Source organism: Lotus japonicus, chromosome 2, assembly GCF_012489685.1.
Source record: "Lotus japonicus ecotype B-129 chromosome 2, LjGifu_v1.2".
Classification (NCBI taxonomy): domain Eukaryota; kingdom Viridiplantae; phylum Streptophyta; class Magnoliopsida; order Fabales; family Fabaceae; genus Lotus; species Lotus japonicus.
In genome coordinates this window covers 46,867,169-46,882,215 of record NC_080042.1, presented here as the reverse complement: position 1 = coordinate 46,882,215, position 15,047 = coordinate 46,867,169, and the positions used below count along the sequence as shown (strand labels likewise).

At 34.1% G+C, this 15,047-nt stretch overlaps 1 long non-coding RNA gene across 1 annotated transcript; it reads left to right on the top strand.

The window, feature by feature from the left end:
* The first annotated feature begins 455 nt into the window (after positions 1–455).
* LOC130735422 (uncharacterized) lies at positions 456–3,127 on the top strand. The gene is made up of 5 exons (XR_009018442.1): positions 456–654; positions 1,843–1,924; positions 2,029–2,171; positions 2,515–2,591; positions 2,816–3,127. It is a non-coding gene; the product is annotated as an uncharacterized LOC130735422 (long non-coding RNA).
* Positions 3,128–15,047: the final 11,920 nt, after the last annotated feature.

Here is a 15,047-nt window from a genome sequence, read left to right as displayed (position 1 = left end):
ACCTCGACGTGCTCCCACGGATTCTCCGGTGATGACCATCACATCTCCCTGTCAACCATTACATGGGTAAAGCCTTTGTAACAGTTCTTTTTTGTACTTGAACACACTGTATCTTAACGATGCTCATAAGTTTTCTCTAAATTTTGTCCTTTTTATGAATTTTTAATCTGATATAGTTGATTAGATGTGCATCTTTTGGGGGATTTGGTACTTGGTTTAGCACTTCTCATACGTTTCCTCCTAATTTCGTCCCATTGTTATCTTTAGCTCTTGCATTTTTTATATATCTGTCATTTCTATTCTGAGCAGAAGTTAGGATTAGGTATGTAGATGGAGGGTTATAGTGGAATGCTTTACAAAGACTCTTCTATTATTTTGTTTCTTCATATCGATTTGGCTATAAATATACCCTCAGTTCTCATTCAACCACACTTCACCTCCCCTTCCCCTTCCAGTTAGCTCTGCTATTTAACCATTCATTTATGTGTTATCAACTGTTCTGCAAAATATTTTGTTTGTTGCCTTCCTGATTTCTTTTCTCTTTTTCTCAGATATGTGTACTCTGGAGCTTACTTTTCTAAATCAATGGTTCTACTGGAGCAACTAATACAATTATGCATGAGGGGCAATGGTAATTGTGCAGGATTCAGGAAGGTAATTTGCAGCTAATTCAGTTTGGTGCTTGATTAAATGTTTGAAGCTTTGTTTATAATCATGATTGTGATGATGGTTCAACTTCAATCTCTATCCTATTACGAGAACTATTTATTATTTTGAATGGTGGTTGAATCATTGGTGGAAGGACTTTGAAGGATAGCCACATTTAATTTGCTCTCATTTTTTATAACCAAATACTGTCAGACCCACTCTCACTTCAAGGATATCCACATTTTCTCTTTGATCTCCTTGAAGTTGTATGTCCTGGATCCAACAAAATTTTAACTGCACAAGGATAGTCACATTGATGGACCTTCTCTGTTCTCCCTTTTGTGGAAAACTTTTACCTCCCTATTATAAAGCCCTTTTCTGCTTCTAGGCAAGTTGGATTCATATCTCAAATTTCTTCCAATTATTATAAGACAATTGTATTTTTAACTTCACTAAATTCGTACTTATCTTACGTAATTAGGATGAAATTAACTAATAAATGATAGAAAAACAATTTCAAGGATAGTCACATTGTTTATTTTTTTTTAAACCGAAAATCTCATATTTTTAACTTCAACCTATCTATGATTAACAATTAAGCATTCCCCTCTTCCCTCCTGGCCCATAAACTTATACTACCAATTATGGAGTGATTTTCTGAATCAGCCTTTTAGTTATACATCTCTGCATTTTACTGTTTTAAAGCTTCATCTGTTCATGCTTTCTCTGAGTAATGCTTCAGCTGTACAAAGACTCAAGAGTTGAAACATAAACATGTGTAACAATAACAACATAGGACTAACAACAACCTAAAGTACTACATCCACCAGGGGGTGTTAAAAGGAAGAAGAAAATACAACGTTGATTCTTTCTGTGTTATTTTTAACATGTGGTTCAGCTACTACAGATATGAGAAGAAGAAAATGGTACAATAATGCTTCTAACTAAAGAAAGAGAAATGTCTGCCCCACTTCCTTTACTGAAATTGCTTTTAATGTATGCACTTTTGTATGGTAGTAAGTAGTATAGTATTGATCATTGATGGTGGTGGTGATGGTGATGGCCGCGGTGGTGGTGATTCTCTACATATATGTTATATGTCCTGATTTGTTTGTTTGGTCATCTTCAATTCCTGAGCCAAAATTGTTTGTTTGATCTCCTTGAAGTTGTATGACCTGTATCCACTCATTTTAGGCTTTTGCTTAGGATAAGGAAAATATATGAGGAGATGGAGAAAGATAACATAGGGCCAAAGTCATGGACTATGCAGGGTGAGGTAATAGAATGATCCATTATTCTTTTTACCTCACTTTTTGGGTTTGCTTTTTTGACCCTTTTTTAAATCTGTTATTAGACTATTGATTGTTGGTTTTATAATAGGTAACTACTGCAAAGAAACCCAAGAATAGGACATTGATAGTTGATCTTGAGTTCTTGACTTTGAGCACAATGTAAGACCTGCTCCTGTAATCACTGAGGTTAAAACTTCAATTGAGGATATGATCAAGAAAATGATTCTTGAGGTAAATTAAGATGCTGAATTGACATGCTTGGATTCTGCTATAATGCATTGCACAATGTTATTTTGGTAGAAGTTGGATTTATATTCTGTAAAATTGTATTACTGGTAAAAGTCCTTGAAACTGAACTGGGTAGAGAACAAGAATTATAGCCACAGGGTTTTATGAGAGAACCAGCTTTCTCCCTAGAGTTCCCCTGCTCTCACTTATTTCACTGATTTGTTTCATTTGTCCTTTTATATGTCTGCACACATGAATTCCATTCGAAGGTATATAATGAGTTGCAGACATGTCAATGAACTGTATGGTGTGTGTGCCTAATTGGTTGTTTTTCTTTGTTTTTCAGTAGCAACTCCTAAACATATTAGTGAACTGATGCATGTGGAAGCCATGGCAATTGACGAATTCAAAAGCCACTTGCAAGTGAGTGTGTTTGTATTTCAATAGGTTCCTAACAAGCCTGGAAGGGTTTCAGCTTTTTAGATGAGTTTGAACTACCATTTTCTTTGATTCTCAATAGCTAACATTGATTCTTCAGTATTGTTTTCTCATTAAGTTGTCATCTATTGCTTTTTAGATGAGTAAAAAGAAAAACTTATACTCTTCTTCTGACTGGACTTTGAATCCTCTGAATTGTTTGGGTGTAGGTGTGAACTGGACTTAACTAATAGGCGTTTATGCTGTCTTTTTTCCTCTGGCTTTTTACAGTCGGTGTTGGTTTGATGGCTTGGTTGCAAACAGAGATGGTGTTGATTGTAGTGTGAGCTGTGAACAGAGGGCTGTTTGTGTCCTTCTATTCACCTTTTTTTGGCTGGTTGCTGTGCAAATTTGGCTTTCTTTCTGCTGCAGTGGGTGGTTTTTTACCTCTCTGTTTCGGTTCTCTTTTCTTTTTGCTTTTGATCTTTGTACTGTGGGTTGTAACACCCCCTAAGTGTTACTTATTCTTTTATTCATTTTGGCTTTCCAAAAAAATTAACTTGACTTTGTGATACAAGTCATGACCATTAGAGTGTAATAGGCCTTTAGAACGGATCAATGCCGACAACTAAAATGAATATGTTAATAGTTCCAATCTGAATATGTTAGTAGTTCAAAGTTAAGGATATCAATAAAATGCTTTTCTTATGCCTAAGATTGAACTAAAAATAAGAGGCTTAATTAGGTAATCTTAACGAGAATCTGTTTTCCTTCATGAATTTGCTGTAAGAAGAGATAGATTTAATGTCATGGTTGAGATTAAAGTTCTGCTTCCTTCATAAAATTCATTAGCTATGTTCTTCAAGTAAAATATCAGCTCATTCTCAAGCATCTATTTATTTGAGTTCAAAAATTACCATACAAGCTATCTATATTGAAAGGAATCCCTGTAACATTTGTAGTAGATTTGGTTAGATCGGTCTCTTCCTTCGTTGGTTAGTTTCGCTGGTTTTTATTATTTTCTAATATAATGTTTCTAAATTTATATTGTGAGGGAATCATGTTATTGGTGTTGTTTGGTTTGTTAATATGTTGGTCATATTTTCATTTATGCCAATGCTTACAACACAAGTGAATCTGTGTAGAAAGGTGGACAAAAAGTTTGTGTACTTTGGTATTCATCATGTGAGTAGATATGGTATGAGCAAAACATTGACCTGTTGCAGATGTAAGGTTCTTCCATGCACAAAAGTTATGATAAGGCTCAATAGTCTCATAGCTTTATGTAAATTCTAATGTGAGATTTTTCTCGGTGACAAATAAATGATCACCCTTCTGTATTAAGTTAAAGTTAGATTGACTATTAGCCTCCAAAATAATTTTTGAGTTACCACCTACCACAAAGGCAGGCAAGCTGAAAACCACAGAGACAACGTCATGGTTCATTTTGAAAAGAATCGATCACCTTTGGTAGATACATTTAAGTTTCGGAACTCAGTTACAATTAGAACTCAGAAATATGTATATTTCAATTTAGAAGAAAAACTTATTTCCTGATGATGAAAAACTTATCTTAACTCTGATTAAGTAGGGAAGGTTAATGAGGATGTTGGAATTGAAGTTGATTGGTTAACCACATAACTTTTTAATGGTATTAGATGTTTTAGTATTCTTGATCACAAGTTGATTCTTAAAAAAGGTGCACCTGTTATGCTCATGCGAAATTTTAACATTTTCACTGGTTTATGCTATGGTATGAGACTCTACCTTGGTCCAAATGTAATCATTAGGAAACATGTGCCATCATTATCTCATGCTGATGTCTATCTACTTAAGCCAGTTTTTTCATGGGCAATTATATGTTGTTTTTTCTAGAGTTAAAAGTAGATTTGGATAAAGATATTAATATGCAATGAACACACTAGCTAATAAGATGTTACTAAGAACATTGTCATCAAGGAAGTTTTCCAAAAGATTTACAACAATTCTTGTATGATTTCCTACTCTTTCCTAATGAATAAAGTTATCTTCACACCTCTTAAATAGGTGTAAGAGGTGGAGATAAGAGATAGGAAGAAAAGAAGAGAGTAAGAGAAATGATAGGTGATATGATTGAAATTGAAGAAAATGATAGAAAGTGAAGGTGGAAATGAGGTGAGAGGTGTGAACGTATCATAACTCTTTCCTAATTTTTTCCTCTAAGGTTGGGTACTAATTCAATTAACTAACATTTAAGCAACATATATTATATACCTTAGAGATTAATTTCTATGCACCGACGGTGTAAATAAGTTTTACACCATCATTTAATCACATCCCTCCATTTTGTTAGCTCATAATTAATTTTGAATTTAATAATATCTAAAATAGAAAATAGAAGGTTATGATTGAATGATGGTGTAAAACTTTTTACACCGTCGGTGCATAGAAATTAATCTCTATACCTTATTCGTACCTCTTCGTATGAATTATTTATTTATCTTTTACATGCAAGATTGCGCCGAAGTTCACACCCACAAGCTCCATACCAACCGCAAATGGCGAACCAGAGTTAATATTGTAAAACTATCTAATTAATGTCTATAAAGAAGATGAAACATTGAGACATAAAGGTAAGGTAATAACGACGTACAAGTGTTTTACTAATTAAAATTGTATGTTTTCGTAAATACATCACTGTAATACATATCAAATACTCAATGATTATAATTAACAGTTAATTTGGTAAAAAACTACCCGTGCATCGTACGGGAAAACGGGCTCTATCCTAGTATGTCCTAATCAGAGAGAATCATCCACGAAGATCAGAAATTGTCAACATGTCTACTACAAAGTTTTTTTTTTTACATTGGAAAACTAAATTGCACCCTTCGATGATTGATCCTTGGACCTCCCTCACCCAAGTCACATGATCCCTAGCTCTTACCGCTTGAGCTATCATTCAGGGACCTACTACAAAGTTTTAATATATCATAATAATTAGTATCACATTAATTGCCAATTTGATATTTCAAATATTAATCTAAAACATGTTCATACAAAAGAGTTACTTGTTTTTGTGCAATTAAAATAAAATTGAATATATATATATATATATATCATAATTAATATTTTAGTTAATTTTACCGCTTAGTTTTTACTTTTGTAAGTACTATTATTATTATGACTCATTCAATGATTTTGAAGAATAAAAAATCATGAATACTATAGAACTTAATAAGTATTCACACTGCCAGTTTTTATTGAAGTTATATTTTTAGGAAAATCACAAACTTTTTTACTGCTATCATAAACCAACAGAAATAAATTTTAAAAGTTTAAAACAGTGGATGAATGATGTAATAGCTAATTAACTTTAATGGATGTCTAACCAAGTGGTTTGGTGTAGTGGTTCAGCACTTCATCCTTTAAGCAAGTAGTTGGGGGTTCGAATCCCAACTCTTGCGAATAGAGAAAAACTCCTTGGCCAGCCCCCTACCGCTTAGTGCGCTGACCGTGGGGCGAGAGATTAGTCTCACGGCTGTCGGCCGTGGAGATACCCTGATCAAGACCAAAAAAAAAACTTTAATGGATGTCTTATTGTTTCTTGCTTGAACAAAGTACAAGTCCATCTTTATTCCTTAAACTCCAAACTATTAAATTATAGACATATATTCTAGGCTTAAATATGATCTTTTGTATTTTCGTTCTTGTTTTTTATTTAATAAAATTAGTTGTACTTTTGTTTTCTATTTGAAATGAAAATAGTGAAATTTATATTTTGGTTATGTAAATGGCGGGTAATGGGCACGGTCGCATGAGTACGGGCATGTAGGTACTCAAAAACTATGGGGTATTGAAGTTGTTACCCACGCAAATATGGAGACGAGTACATGTAATTTTAAAAAATGCAGGTATGGGATGGGTACTGTAGTACTCTGCCAATTTTCATCCCTAAATCTAGAAGATATACCAAATAAATATAAAAGATACGATATAACAACAAGTTAGAATGTCGGGGCGCATCCAGCATTGTAATTACATGTGACCGAAATCGAATAAATTATGTATATGTTTATACACATGATAAAAAATCACGAAGAAGGAAAACCATAATGGACATAAGAAACCATTAAGAGAAATTACTTTTGTCTACCCTGATCATGATTTTCTACTACGTATCCAAATATAGATTATGACTTCTAAGGGAAAAAAATTCACAAATACTATATGTCAAAATAAATTGATCTATAACTAATAATTTTAATAAGAAGAAGAAATATATAATTAAGCAACTTATAAGCTTGTCAAAAATTGTAAGCTCGAATAAAAAAATCCAACAACTGAGTCTGTTTGATTTATTGTTAGATAAAATTACGATGAGAAAAATGATATAAAACTAGTTACGATGGTAAAATTACGAACACAATACTAATAGTAATATAAAACTATTCACGTGGGCCTTAACCAACAACTTAAACTTTTGAAATAATTGGTTGTTTAGTTAAGACCATGGTAGAGCTGTAAATTAGGCCCGCCAACCATAGCCCACATGGGTCAGGGCCAAAAAGCCCTACATAAGAAAAGCATACAGGGCCAAAAGCCCTCTCGTTCTCTTAGTCTCTTGACCCTAAAACTAAAAATCTGACCTAAACGAGACAAGCCGACTAAAACATTTCAAGTCGACAATAATGGTTCGGATCGATCTGAACAAAAGTTGGATTGACCTGAACAGTTCGAGTGACCTAAAATCGATCCAAAACCATGTCTAAAATTGACATGAGTCAGTCGGTCGACAAGAATGTGCCAGGCCGACCTAAACCCTAAACAGTAATATCTAACACTAAACACACTAAACAAAATTTGAACAGGTCAAGACGACATCACATCAAGCAAGTCAATGTTGGGTCAAACATGTCAATGTCGGTTCGAGCGAGTAGGCGTTGGGTAGGCCATCGACGAGTCGGGCAAGAGAAATAGTCGAGTTAGTTTTAGGGTTTAGGGTCGATGTTAGAGTTAATGTCTAGTTTAGGGTTTATATAAGGCCAATTTTAGGGTTAAGGGAGTGTCGGCATCGAGTCACCACCAATTCAAGCGTATCCACGACGAGCCGACAATCGAATTGGTTGGGATAAAATTTATGGCTAATTTTAGCATTCAGTTCGAGTTAAGGGTTTGGGCCTGATTTTTGGTTTACGTTGGGTTTAGGGCCGATTTTGTGGTCAGTGTGTCTTGGTGTCGGCTCTAGCGGGTTGACACCAGTTAAGGATCGGATCAATCGACACCAATTCGAGTGGGTCAACGACGCGTTAGTAGGAAAAATGGGTAGGTCGAATTTAGGGTTCAAGTCGATTTAGGATTTATGGGCGATTTTAGGGTTCATGTCAGGTTTAAGGTTTAAGGACAATTTAAGGTTCATGGCGTGTTAGTGTCCGTCGAACATGTTGACATTGGCTAGGTAGGTCAGAGCAGAGTCAAATTGGAATTATGGTTCAAGTGTAAAATTTGGGAAACACTTTTATTAAATAATAAAAAACTAATTTTTTTTTTGTCAATATTTTGGTCAACTATTAAAATAATAGGGTGTGACCTGACCCTATCCTAGCACACATTCTTGTGGGTTATAAAAGTTTAGGGCTAAAAAACCTAGAGCTTGGTGGGAGGAAAAATTAAAGCTATAATAGGGTCTTGGTGAGAGCCTTAGAGTTATAGATCAAATTGACACCTGTATATCATCGGCATTAAAATGTTATTCCCTATTTCGATTTTCTTATATACTAGTTTTAAATCCTCCATCAGCTTATGTGACTTTGATTTAGGGTACCAGGAACCTACTTAGTAGTGGAAGGTTTGAGTTATCCGTACTCCTAAAGAATGAAATGCGTGTGTGGATTTTTGGCTAAAGCAAGAGTTCATCAATTTTTAGATTTTCTTATTTTTCAGGACCATATTCATGAGCTTGAGTCCCTCCTCTTTTGGGATGCTATAGGAATTATTTTAATTATTCTTATTTAGTTGACATGTTTTTTTTCTTCCTAAAATGATTACTCCCTTCGTTTCAGAATAAATGTTCACTTACAGAAAATGCACACATATTAATAAGTGCAATAAATATTGTTTACTTTTAAAAATATATTATTTGTTTTCCTAGTCTGCCCCTTAATGTGTATTTCAATCTCTCCTTATTTATTGTTCTCATAGGGGTCTCTCCTTATTTATTGTTCTCATATGGGTATTTTATGGGAAAACATCAATTAACGCAACATTCGAATTCTAAGTGGACAGTTATTATAAAACAAATATTTTTGCTTTACACTTATATTGAATCAGTAACACAGCTGTTTAGACTTTTTTTTTCATTTTTTTCCATTTAAAAGTATTTAGATTAATATGTTATAATGTCATCCAAATAGTCTAATATGGTATACTGATATCTATCTATCTATCTATCTATAAACTATATAAAGGGAGAGTTTTTGCAGCCTTGGGGGTAAATCTATCAATCAACAAATAATTTCAAAGACTATGAAGCTTGACCATGGATATTTTGGTAAAGATGCATTTTATTTCACTTGGATTGAATCTCAGCCGTCCATTTCATAGCAATCTCATTGTCTTTCTACATTCTCAAATGCATTCACTAAACTTAATTGTAAAAATCAATGCATTCATTCATATAGGGTCCTAAAAACCTTTGAAGAAACCTTCAATATTCTTCAGTTTTTTTAAACCTTTCATCTTTTTCAAAGCTTAAACTACATGTATAAATAGCCCTTTGCTCCATACTTTTTTTGCCAGTTTTCTTACCTTTATCTTTGTTTTTTATTTGGTTTATAGTAGATTCGGTCATAGGCGTTTCAAGCTTGATCAAACTCTCAAATGGTGAATGACTTTTCATTTTACTTTTCACTTTTTCCTTCTATTATATCATTTCTTTGTCTTTTGCCAATTTTTTAAAAAGTGACTGTGTGTGTGTCTATAAACGTTTGAGCTTCTAATTTAGAATATCATAATTTGGTTTTTGTTAATTTCAGGTTCAAACTGTGCGAGTGGAGAAGATGATAGATTAGATTTTTATGAGGGGAACAAGTAAAGTAAGACACATGTGTAAAGAAATCATGATTTGAAAGTTATCTAATAAATTTATATTTCTTTCCTTTAAACTTTCATGCTTGAATTTATAAATTTTTATTTTATTGGGTAACAGAGGATGATGGCATGGTGAAGATTTGAAAGATTTAATCATGATTGTCCAAAGTTTTCTGCAATGTTTCAGGTTTGCTTCTCTTCTTTTGGTTTCCTCGGTTTTTATTCAGTACAACTAGAATTTAATAGTAAAATTAATCAATGTTTATCTTCTTGGATTGTTCTTTTAACAGAGACCAAAATGCTCAATGAAATCCTTTGCTTTTGGCTAATGTGGCCATTAGCTATTTACATAAGCTATTCTAAACAGAGCTTTTATCTACTTTCTGCAATTTTACCTTCCTTGCACTTTTTTGATAGACATAGAACAATACTAAATTCAACTTGCTGCTACCAAGGTGCAGTATATACCATAGTCCCACATCAATCCACTTTTATTTATTTTCTCTCTTCTCTATATTTGATCTATGGTTGCTCATGATTCATGAGTTTCTATTTTTATTTATTTATTTTGAAGGAATGGCCAAATGGTTAATTAGAGGAGACTGTGCAAAACGCCATAAAATCATGGGAGATGGAGCTTTCACACAAAACCCGCTTGAAGATTTCAGAACCATAAATCCTGAAAAGTTCAAGCTCTTTGCTAATGGAAATTAATTAACCACATGTTGTCTCAGATTATTTGATTTTTTTTCATGAGTTAATTGAGTACATTTTCCTCGGACTAATTTGATTGTCCTCTATATTCACATGATTTTGGATGTCATAGGATCAAAGTTTCAGAACTATTTGAGGTTCTGCTTTTTCCAAAAAGAGATCACAAAAGACAAAGAGAACCTCCTCAATTTTTAATTTCTTTATGCATAAGAGTACAACTCCTTAATATTTTAATTTCTTTAATTCAGAGTTGGAGGTTGATATTTGTTTACATAACCTCTTCTAAATAAAATCAAATAAGCTTTTCTAAATGGAGCTTTTATCTACTTTCTGCAATTTTACCTTCTTGCACTTTTTTGATAGACATAGAACAATACAAATTCAACTTGCTGCCATCTTCGGGCAAGCTAAACATTTTCATAATCGGAAAGATCAGCAGCTTAAAGATCTGCAAACGGTGAAAGGCAAGATCGTTCTCTCCAACTGTGGTAAGAACCCTTCTTCTAATTTTTCTACCATTTGTTTTGTGGAAAACGAAGCGAGAGGGAAGAAATCTCCAAAGAGCAAGATCGTTCTCTCCAACTGTGGTAAGAACCTTTCCTTTTTTTCCCTTTCTTTCTGCGTTTTGACTTCAGAGTACAGACTTTTAATTTTTCTACAATTTGTTTTTCACATTAGGTTGTTGTCTTCTTTATTCCCATTTCTCCTCTTCCAGTACAGTAAGATACAGTCTTTATTCCTCAATTCATTTTTTTTTCACATTAGGTTGTTATGTTTTTATTTTATTCCTCATATGGGTGCATGATTTCAAAAATGACACCTTATGAATATCTCCGGGCTAAGAAGTTCCCCAATACTATAATTCATTTTATTCTCTCCTCATATTGTTATCTCAATTGATTCTCTCCTAATTATTTACTAAACCTCTCTTCTACTTTATATTAAAAATATATTCTTTTTAATTTTTTAAGGCCAAGAATTGCCACTCATACATTTACAAGTTTCAGTACCCTCATTTTGAAAGAGCACTCTTATAAGGCCAAATGTGACATCTTCTCTTTCATTTATATGTGCTTATTGTGGATATTGAAGAATTTAGTGGTTACATATTAGTAATTAATATCTTTTAGGAATTACATAGGACATGATTAGTTAGTTAGGATTTATACAAGACATTAATCCTAAAAAATAAAAGTTAACCGTTTAAACATTAAATTTGATATCAATGCAAATAAAAACTTTCCACTAACCCTTTCCACTACAATAATTACAAGTACTAACTTTCCACTAACTCTCTTATAAGTCTAACTATTTTTCTTCTCTATTTGTGGCCATTCGATACACAAGCTGATTTATTGTTGAATGCATATATTGACAGGAATGGGAAAGGGAAAGGCCTAAGCCAGGTGGTACAACTCTCCCATTGAAGAGGACAAAGAGGGGGAAGAGAAAGAAGAGGAAGAATAAAAGGATGATTATGAGAAGCAGGACAAAAATAGTATGCTATAAACATCATGTTATTGCATCAGAAAGTTTGAGCTTTCTTAGTTTGTCTAGCACCATTACAATGTATCAAACATATTCAATATTAATTGAGTTATTCATGGTGAATTGACAAAGATACAACTTTATTATTGAAGAGAGATTTTTTTGATAAATTGAAAGGCAGATTTAATCAATACTGAGAGGGTAACGGTAAATTATATCATTTTTTTGTAAGTGGTCAGTTGATTAAGTGGTATTAGTTTGTGGTTAATTATATGAATAAACTGGTTAAATTAATTTGATGTTTGAAGAAAAAATAAACTTTTTTTTCTTTACCGGAAAACAAGAAAAATACACCCTAATACAAATTTAGTATTTTCTATTGTAACATGACGAATTTTCAGAATTCTTAATTTTTTTTCATATAGTTTCTAAATAATTATTTTTGTAACAATACAAATACCATTGTAGGATTCTTAATCTTTTGAAATAAAAAAAATTATTACTTATAAAATTCCTTAAGACATGATCCTTTAGTTTAGATTTCTAGAATATAATAACTAATATTTATTTAAAAATAAAGGTGGATGTTTTAACATTAACCTTTATAAGAATGCAAAAATTACTCATCAAAATAAATGGTTAATATGAGATAGTATTTCATAGGTTAATATGACTTACGATTGTTTTATTTAGTGTTTAGTTAAATTAATTACACAATAAATCAAAATTAATATTAATTATTGAACTCCAGAAGTCATGGTAAATTATTATTTTTTTTTTTGAGAGCAAAAGAGAGTTATTCATTAATAAACGAAAAGGAGAACAAACTACAAGGAAGGAAAAAAACACCAAACTACCCAAGGAACAAACACAACAGCCCAAAAGAAAAGAGAACAACCACCCTACTTCATAAAAGGAAAATTTTCTTTAATAACTTCGGCCAACCCTTGAATAGCATCTTCATCACTACCAGGGAAAGACATGCCTGCAAACTGAGCAATACACCAAGCCTTCTTTGCTCGTGTGAAATAAGGACCCGAAAGAGAAGGAGGACTGGGCGGGGCCGGCACATTAGCGATAGTCACACTCTCTGATTTACGGGGTCGACCCCTAGGCCGCCGAGGACTCGCCACCTTCGCCGCTTTAGATTTCTTAGGGCGACCACGAGGACGGGGCTAGGAGGAGAAAAATCAAGAGCGGGATCATCACCATATGCAGCAGCATCCACCACGAGGGCATCCTCCTCCCACCTAGAATCTGAAAAAACTTCCAAACAATCAAGGTTATCCCTAGTAGGAACGGAACCGCTACCAGAGCACGCACCAACCTCAAAACAAGAATGCGATGGATGAAAAGAGCCTTGTCCATCACAACTCAAAGAACCAACATCATAAAGAGCGGGAACCGGATCCCCAACAACCTCCCTTGCCTCCAAGAAGCCGCTAGCCGTAAAAACAGAGGTGGTGTGGTCCTTGAAAGCTACGTTTAGAAAACCAGATTGGTGCATAAAAAAATCATTGAGCCACGGTAAAAAATTGTTCCTAGTTCCAAGGGGTGAAAATAATGAAAATTTCAAATTCAAAAACCCCTTCCTAAAAGAAACCGAACAGTCTCTGAATACAAGCCTTAGCCTTGGAGAAACCAATGAATTAAGAGCTCCTGAATTGTCAAGATTGGGCACAAGTGGGAGAAGCGGGTCCCACACCCAACCTGCCTCTTCACTAACCATCCTCTGTAGCTCAACACCGCCCGCATCATCAGCCACAACAGCTGCCAAAGGCAAAGTCGTTTCGTGCCCAGGCCGAGCCACCATCTCCGGGAACAGCACGTTGTCGGGTGCGCGCCGGGCGCCACCCTCCTCACACCTTCCTGTGTAAAACGACTCAGGGAAAAGATGAGCGTCAGAAATTCTCTGCTGATACGAACCACAACAACCCACCCCCACAAACATATCCTCAAAATTCAGGGCCGTATGCAGCGCAGGCCTCTCCACCGGCCCACCTTTCACCACGTCCCTCCAAGAACGATGCAGAGCAGGCTGGTCTCCCCGAGGAAGCTGACGCCACTGAACGCGGGGTAACATCTCCGACGCAAGGGAAACTCCAGGAACAGAGCATATGCGGCTAGAACTCTTCCCCTTCTTTCCAGCAGAAATCTCAGGTTTAATTGAGATGTAAGCACCACTCAACCTAACACCATCCAAAAATTCCATGGCTTTAACTGCGTCTTCTTTCTTGGCGTACCGAACAAATCCGAAGCGAAATTTTCTCCCGCTTCTCCTCTTACGCTGAAGAAAAACGTTTGTCAGCCTACCGTGTTGCTTGAAAAGGTCCTTCATCTGGAAGTAGTCCCCTGAATCAGCAATCCCGTCGATGAAAAGGGGATAGCAAGGACGTGCAGCACGCACAACAGCATCAACCATCCTCGCAGCGCCCTCACCCTGATACCCCTCATCGTCATCCTCTTCATCAGAGCTTAAGCCGTCACCAATGGAATGAGAAGAGACATGCTTGGTAGTTTGAGATAAGGAAACCCTGGCAAAGCAGTTGAACTGTTTCATTGCAATTTGATTTTAATATCAAATACACAATTAACAAAAAACTAATATTAATATTAATCTTTAACAAGTAAAGGTAGGGGTTTAAACATTAAATCTAATATGAATGTCAAAATAAATGTTGGAGTAATCCTTCCAGCTTCAACAAATTTATAGTTAATATTAGTTACATATCAAATAATTAGGTTTTTTTAGGGGGCAATAATTAGGTAAATATCAGTAATAGAATTACATAGGACATATGAATTATTTTAATTTCCTATTATATATATATTATTTAATATTAATATTAATCTAAAAAAACTTAATATCAGTTATTAAATTTCATAAGACATCATAAATCATTTCAGTCATATATAATAAATTAATTAATGTTAATACTAATATTAAAAAAAACTAATATGATTTATGGAATTCCTTGATAAATTATTTTTTGATTTATATAATATATTAATTGATATTCATACTAACATTCAGCAATTCAAGCTTGTGATTTTACCATTAAATTTGTTATAAATGTAAACTTAAACTTTCTAATAATCCTTTAACCTACACCTAAATTTCTTGTTATTAGAGTTTAATTAATATTAGTCAAAAATCAAATAAAAATAAAATCATATACGGAATTCCATAGG